Here is an 8,528-nt window from a genome sequence, read left to right on the forward strand (position 1 = left end):
GAATATACTAGGTACTTCACGGGCAGAAGCACAACCGGCTATGGAACAAGCTTAGATAAACCCAAGTGGGTCATTATCGGGACTTGTAATGACATGTAAAAAACATCTAACTGGATGTTTACACAGAAAAAGTTAAAGGGTGATATGATAGTGTTATTGCAACATGAACTGACCCAGGAACTCAAAAAAAGTCAAACCACTTCTATCCAGAGCCCTTGAGATTGGGCACCCACGTATGGTATCTTTACATTACAGTTCTCTTCGATTCCAAGGGTATTAATTTATGAGAAGGAAAAGACATTGATGTCAGCCTCACAAAAGATGCCACATGCAAGATAACCTGTCAGGTCCCAATGGCACAGGCTTGATCCTTCAGTGTTCTTCCTGACAGGCATCCCGGGGCTGGAAGCTCTGCACCTCTGGATCTCCATCCCCTTCTGCTCAGTGATTCACCGTGGCCCTCTAGGAAACTGCACCTCTCTTGTACGTTATCAAGACAGAACCCTCCCTACACAAGCCCATGTTTCTTATCCTCACCATGCTGGCGTCATCGATCTGCGTTTTATCCAGAACCACCATGCCGAAATACTGAGTCATCTCTGGTTTATATTCCAGGAGAATCAGCTTTAATCGCTGCCTGTGCAGATGTTTTTCCTTCTAGCTCCGTATCTCCTCATGAGCAGTCTGCTGGCTTTGCCTGCTGGGCCAATGGTGCGTCTGTTCGTTCGACGGAAGAGAATATTAGGTGCCATCTGCTCATCCCGTCAGGGTCAGCCCGGCCTATCCGACGCAATTCACGATGATAGCAAAGATGGGGCTGAAGCGCTGCTTAGACCCGGTGCTGTCTGGCTCTAATCGGTCCTCTTCGCCTGCCAGTACCTTCCTCAGGAGGGGCTGCTCCCTACTTCGCCGGATCCTCGACGTCATTCTCCCATTGTTTACTGAAGTATGACATAGGCCGCTGTCACATCATGAGCCTGTGCCGACACCATGGTAATTCAAATAATATCTATGGGAATCGTTGTAGTTATGCTCTCATCATCGTGGGGCTAGGATCTGTATTGTTATGTAATATAGTTACTCGCTGCAGAGGACTTGCTTTCAGCCTAGGAATACCTGCATGTGGCAAGATGTACCTGGTACATTGAGCAGCACATTCTGGGTATTCAGCCTGGATGCATGTAGTACATTGGGGAACATGCCCACCAGCTTCAGAGCCAGAGCCTCAGCATCTATACAGCTATTCTTTAGTGTGGTACCCCAAGAAGCACAAACCTGCGTCTGTCGACTCGAGCTGTGAGACTACCTGCCGTTCACTGCGTAGACATCCCCAAAGAGCCTATGAGTCTGATCCTGCTCCCATTGAAGTCAGGAGGAGAACTCCCCACTGACTTCTGGGATAACTGAGCTGTTCTTTTTAGGTGACAAATCTGAGGGACTGTCCCAGGTGTCAGAAGAAGAGATTTTGGAACAAACTAATAAATTAAACTCTATTTTCACTCCATATTCCCCTGCTTCTACATTCAAGAAGGGCATTTGTTCTCTCCATCACCACACTGCACTGGGATCTCATGTACAGCCTGCTTTACATCATGACTCCCAGTTCCTTTTTGAGTCAGTGCTTTCTAAAACATTGCCCCTCATCCTGTAAGTGTGATCTACGGTTCTGGTTCCTTGATATGGGACCTCGCATTTAGTTGTAAACATCTGCACGTTGTTCAAGTGAGCCCAAGTTAGCAAGCACTCAAGATCGTTTTATAGGACTGCCCTGTCCTAATCATTACTTGTCTCTCTGCAAAAACATATGTCCCCCAGGCAGAAATCACCCATGATAACACAGACACACAATAAAGAGTCTCTCACAAGGCAATTGTACAAAGGGAGAGAACTATGGCTCTGTGTGTGTAACCCAAACATCTCTGATTTTTTGAATACTCAGTAATTTCTTCGCATAGTTTTTTTTTGTTTTTGGATGGAATTAAATAGTTCTCATCTAAATGACCATCGTCACTCTTGTCTCACGTATAAAGGCGTTAATTCAGAATCACTCCAGTATTACAGCAGTGTGACTGACAGTAGATGTAGCCCAAAGCTTTCCATTTGCTTTCAAAATCTCCTACTTAGAAAGATCCTGATTAGCTTTAATATAAACTACCCCAGCTCACCTGAACCCTGGCTGTGTCTTCTTCCCTCTCAGCACATGCTGAAGTCACACACAAACTGCAGGACTCTGCACTCAGCGGGGATCAGCTGGGTGAGAGAATTTATATCTTCTAATGACACCCTGCTGACTTCATTCGCCATGTGGGGGTTGAGACACTTGGGTCACCAGAAAGATACGTTTGGTGGGGGCTGTGACTCGAGCTGTTCAGGGGGGCTTGGTGTAAGGGCAAAAATAATGAGATCTGAGCTGCATCCTATTTCCAGAAATACAGAGTTAAATGTGGTGTTGTCAAATAATTTGTGTTTTATATTAGAGGGAAAAACCACCAAGAAAAAATCCAGAGAAAAAAGTCTCCAAGAGGAAGCAGGAGAGAAAAGATTCAGAAAATATTTAAACAAGCCACCTAACTGAACCCTTCTAGTATCTCTGAGCATCAGAGTGTTTGAAATCTAAGTTTGCTTGCTTCCAGGCTCTCTGCCTAGGATTCATATAAATGCTACTGTCTAGTGTCTCCTCTCCAGGGCTATACCCCACGTGAGCACTTTTACTTGCTTACTTTATGAAATGAAGATTTAAGCTAGTTCAATAAACTCTTTAGGAAACCTGTGGCTTTAAGCAGCGACTGAATGCCAATCTGACGTGTGTGGCTAAGATGACACCTCTCTCACTATAAAATGTCTATGATCTCCCGGTCTGTTTACCCAGCTCCCAGAATGTAGTTTTACGGCTTCTACTTTACTTCGAAACGTGTGCACTAATTTTTTTATATTATGTGCAAAAGACAGCTCTAAATGTGAGTTCAGGTGATTTCTGCCTGACATAGGGCATTTGAAAGAAATCACTAAATCAGTGGTCCCCAAACTTTTGAGGGTCACACCCTCCCCCTTATCCCTGTCCCCAGCCTCAAGCCCCCCGCCCACCGAGCTGGGCTGAGAACGGGTCTGTGGCTTGTGGGTGGGAGAACAACATGAACAGGGGTGTATGGGAGCTGAGGCTGGGGCTGCAGCTGGGGATGGATTTGGGGCTGGAAGTGGGACCATGGCCAGGGGACAAGGCTGGGGGTGGGAGCGGAGCTGCCGCTGGGCTATGATGGGGGCCAGCAGCTGGCATGTGGCCAGGTGCAGCTCCACAGCCTGCCTCACCACTGGGCTGGGAATTGAGCCACAGCCAGAGGCCAAGGCTGGTGGCTGGAACAGGGGCAGGAGTGGAGCTGCCACCAGGCCTTGGTGAGGGCCGGCAGCTGGGACCTCAGCTGGGTGTGGAGCCCTGCCAAGGCAAGGGATGGGGCCAGGCACGGGGCCGGGAGCCAGGGACATGGCTGGGGGTGGAACTGGAGAAGAGCTGGGGGTGGGAATAGTCCTAGTGGTGCTACCTCCCTGTCCCTATGGGGGCTGGCCCGGGCCCTGCTATGCCCTCCCGGATGTTCCTCCCTACAGCCCTAGGGGAGTGCACCCCACAGTTTGGGCATCTCTGCTCTAATTGCAAATATGGTTATTAGAAACTGTGGGTTATAATTGAACAAACCAGTTGATCAGATGGCAAATATGAGAAAAGTGCTTGTACAAGAAGAACCACGTGTGACTCAAAATAGTGGGGGAGTCACCTCCTTGAATCAGTACCAAAACATTTATGATGAGTTACCCTCTCAGGCTTTGCTTCTCTATGCTCTAAACTATATTGACCTGGGATAAAATCATTTGTCACTCAACATCTTAAAACATTCCCTTTGCCCACTAAACAGACACCAGCTTAACTCTAGAGGGCAGTGTCTGGTGGCACACGGTTGAATTATGTACAAAGATGATGTTTTCTCTTTTGAAAATAAAAAAGTGGATTTCAGACCCAACGATGGTTTTTTTATGGAACTCGGTAACGTCAGAACAACAAAACGCTGCTCTGAATTGTTCTGAGGGCCCAGCAAGTGGACTGGAGACACTCTTCTCATAGACTCATAGACTCTAAGGTCAGAAGGGACCATTATGATCATCTAGTCTGACCTCCTGCACAATGCAGGGCACAGGATCTCACCCACCCACACCTGTAACAAACCCCTAACCCATGTCTGAGCTACTGAAGTCCTCAAATCGTGGTTTGAAGACCTCAAGCTGCAGAGAATCCTCCAGCAAGTGACTCATGCCCCATGCTGCAGAGGAAGGCGAAAAACCTCCAGGACCTCTGCCAATCGTCGCTGGAGTGAAAATGTCCTCGCCGACCCCAACACTGATGGAACTCAGTTACTCCTCGGCACTGTGGACAAGACTCTCACCAGTCAGCATCCAGGAAAGAATTCTCTGTATAACCAGATCCATCCCATCTAACATCCCTCACAGACCACTGGTGGATATCTTACCTGCTGAGGCCACGCCTAGACTACGCGCACGTATCGTGTAGATAAAGGGACGTCCAGTAGTTAAAAGTTGATTGCATCAAGGGTGATTCATGAACATAACTATACGCGTCTAATCTACCGGAGAATTATCGATCCTTGGAGCGCAGTCTGTTATATCGACTTCGCGGAACTCAACACAACCCCACGGAAAGTTCCGAATCGAGCATGGGCGGAGGCGCCCGCGGACAGTCCTTATTCCATGCCGCCGTGAGGAGCAGGTGGAGTATAAATCCGATTTATAGAATATTCACCTTTATGCTACGTTATTCACGTAGCTTGAAGTTGCATGACGTACTCTGAAACATCCGATTTCTCCGCCGCTAGTGGTAGAACCAACCACTCTGTATAATCAAAGATCATGTTTTGCCAACTTAATTGGTCCAAAATTCGGGCTATCCTCATCATACCATCCCCTCCATAAATATCAGCTTAGTCTTCAGTCCAGATATTCTTTTGCCCCCACAGCTCCGCTTAAGACTGTTCCATGAACTTCACCCCTAGAGGTTAGAACCTCATCTAATTCAGTCTATAAAACTTGCTCTCAGTTGCTCCTGCTTTATATCCATTTATTTCTTGTTTTCCACCTTTGGGCGTGTCTGAGCTTAAGATCAATTTCCTCTGCCCACTACTCTGTTTATATTATACTTCCTTGCCTGACTATATTTTAATAGAGAGTCCAATCATTATCTCCCTTAGCCTCTTTGGTCTGGCTAATCGAGTCACAATTGCTCTTTGAGTCTCTTTCATAGATAGGGGCTTTGCCATTTCTCGGAGGCGGATCCTCGCTAGCCACTTTCTCTCTCCCGCTCCAAGTTTGAATCATCCCTTTTTAAAATGGGAACCCAGGGCAATTCGTCCACACACTAATATCCAGTAGGATAGGTCTCATCTGAGTGCCTTGGCTAATACTGGTACTTTACTCCTTATTCTTTTCTGAGTATAATACCTCGTCACCTGATGGCGTCCCTAAACATTCGCTTTTTTAGCGGCGCTATGAAACACCATTGTGCGGCTATATAGTCATCCTGTGATATCAACCTAAGTATTACTGGAGGGATCCTCTCGTCCGGTCCTCTGTTACTTCACTGATGTTTCCCAATTTTTATAACTAAAATCTCTTGTTACTCCCTAATGCTTGACTTGCATTTTCATTATATACTTTTCATCCTAATTTACTTATGCTCACTCCAGGTTTCACCCCAGTCATGCCAGATCTTCCTGTAGAGATTCTCTTACGCAGCGTCTTCTCTGTATTGGCAATACCCCCCAGCTTTGTGTCATCCGCAAACTTTATTAGCACATTCCCACTTCTTGTGCCAAGGTCAGTAATAAAAAGATTAATTAAGATTGGTCCCAAAACCGATCCTGAGGAACTCCACTCTCTTCTGAGAGGCTCCTGGCTAATTTAATGCATTCCCCGCATCCCCTCTTCTCTGGATTTCTGAATTCCAGAGCATGTACTTCAGACAGAACCCTAAGGAAATCACCGGGCCTCAGTCAATGCATGAAACCTGAGCTTTGTATTTCGCCACATTCAGGCAAAAATTCTGTGTCTTCGAATATGTCTGGGAATTCATATGTGACTGTAAATTCAGTGAGGTCTGGGTTTCCTGGTTCTACTGTTGTTCGGATTTTTACTGGCTGGCAGAGCAAATCACCTGAAACAAAGAGATCAGTGCTGACCTGGATGATCCCACACAGAAATAACCTCTTTTTCTTTCAGGTCACCTGCCCCACAATGTGTTCACCGCAGCCTTCCCATGATATCCCCCTGCATCCTCCCTGCAATCTCCGTGTGTACTCTGTTTATGCGTTTATATCAAGGCTTTCGGCACCTGTTTCCCACCTTTGCACCATCTTAGGAAGTAAGGATGCAGGAGAGGTTTTCTGAGTAACTTAGAAAGCATGTTTGTGGGGGCTTTGTGTACGCTGGGATGGGACTTTCACAGCTGACTCACAGGGAGCCATACACCATCCCCTACACGAGCTTAGCGCTGCTGGCCGGAAGGTGATCATGGTCATGCCTTGTCCTCACTCTGTCCCTTGCGTGTAGCACCAGTAACAAAGAGGAGTGTGAAAGCTCCTTGCATCTCCTCTTGCTTTGCTGGAACATCTGGTCTTTATTACAGATACACCCAGCCATAGCCATGGAGGTGCATAGTGCAGGAACAAATGCTGTATCTGCCCCTGACATCCCGTCAGCTCCGAGATGCAGCAACACACCCGAGGCCATTTAGGCACCAGAATAAGTGCTGAGTGCTGGGCTCTTCTGTCCCAAATGTGCAACCATGGAAGCTGCTGGTGCCAAGATTTTTTTTTTTTGGAAATCTGGCCTTAGGTGCGGTGTTTGAACATTTGAGAGTCTGTCCCCAGTTGTTTAACACTACCACACAGCAGCACAACGCACCAGGTCGAGAAAGGTGTATCTACATCAAAGAGCAATTTGAAAATCCCCATATCCTCACCAGAGTGATCTCAGGCCCAAAGTATTTAAAGTTCACTTTCTGATACTGTCAATAAATAAATGGAACAGTGTGTGTGTGTGTGTGTGTGTGTGTGAATAAAATACTCACTCCACTTTATTCTCACCTTTGTTCCTGCTGTCTAATATATGCTGGGTAGCATATAGATATATATCACATTCATGATCAGTATTATCTGCACCGTACATATACCAGGAGTATGCATTAAGTATCAATAACATTAACAACTAATCTCATAACAAAAGAAGTAGATAAGATAAAAAAAGAACTAGATAAATTCATGGAGGTTAGGTCCATCAATGGCTATTAGTCAGGATGGGCAGCGATGGGGTTCCTAGTCTCTGTTTGTCAGAAGCTGGGAATGGGCAACAGGGGCTGGATCACTTGATGGTGGCCAACCTAGTGAGACGGGCTTGAAACTAGGTTCGAAGGGGGCAGGTGAGCAAAGCCCACAGGTAAGTCAAGAACATGGAGACCTGGAAGAAGGTTTTGAATTTGTGGGCGCATAGACTGTTATACAGGGATAAGGGAGAGACAAGATAGAATGGGGGCGGGGGGGGAAGCAAATCAGTATCTTAGATGTCTGCATACTAATGCAAAAATTATGGGGAATAAGTGGGAAGAACTTGAAATGCTAGTAAATAAACACAACTATGACATAGCTGGCATCACGGAGACTTGGTGGGATAATACGCGTGACTGGAATATTGGTATAGAAGGGTACAGCTTGCTCAGGAAGGACAGGTAGGGAAAAAGGCCTGTCCAACAAGCCATTCTATCCAAAAGCTGAGGTCAGAATTAACTTCTGATAAAAATAATTACTTGTGTTCATGGCGATTCTGTTCTTCTGAGTCTTGGCCAGGATTGTAAACCTAGCTGGAAGGAAGTACCAGAACTTTCATGAGAACATCTTCTTGTGGGATTTCCAGCCTGAGAGTCTCCAAGGTTCCTTTAACATTGAATATCACCAATGCGTCTTTTCCCAACAGCACCTGGTAAAAGACTGTTCCCACCTCAGACGTCAAGTTCTACACATGAATCTATCCCTCCATCCCTCCCTCCTTCCAACCATCTAGCTTATCCGCTTATCTACCTATCTGTTAGCCTTGAACGGGTGCCCAAGTGTGGCTGCTGCTGACTCCAACTAGCACCTCTGTTTGTGTTCAAGCATGGAATTCCCCATGGATGTATATTGTATTTTTCCACCATAGCTTGCGACTTTACTTGCGCTGTTACAGAAAAACTTAACTCGGCTGCGTTGTGAGAGGAAGGCAAAAAAAATCACCCTACATTGCTCAGGGGTGTTTTTTTGTGTATCTCAGCCCTGCAAGTTACTCAGAAGCTTTTTTAAAAAATCTTAACAATGTCCTGACAGTCTCCTTCTTCCACTTGTAATGTCACCTTGTCTCAAACTTTTTGAGCACCTGTTTTTTGTGTCTTCCTCCCCTTTATGTCTGTTTTGTGACAATGTTAGAGACAAATTTAAGAGAGA

This window comes from Chelonoidis abingdonii, chromosome 1, assembly GCF_003597395.2.
Source record: "Chelonoidis abingdonii isolate Lonesome George chromosome 1, CheloAbing_2.0, whole genome shotgun sequence".
Lineage (NCBI taxonomy): Eukaryota > Metazoa > Chordata > Testudines > Testudinidae > Chelonoidis > Chelonoidis abingdonii.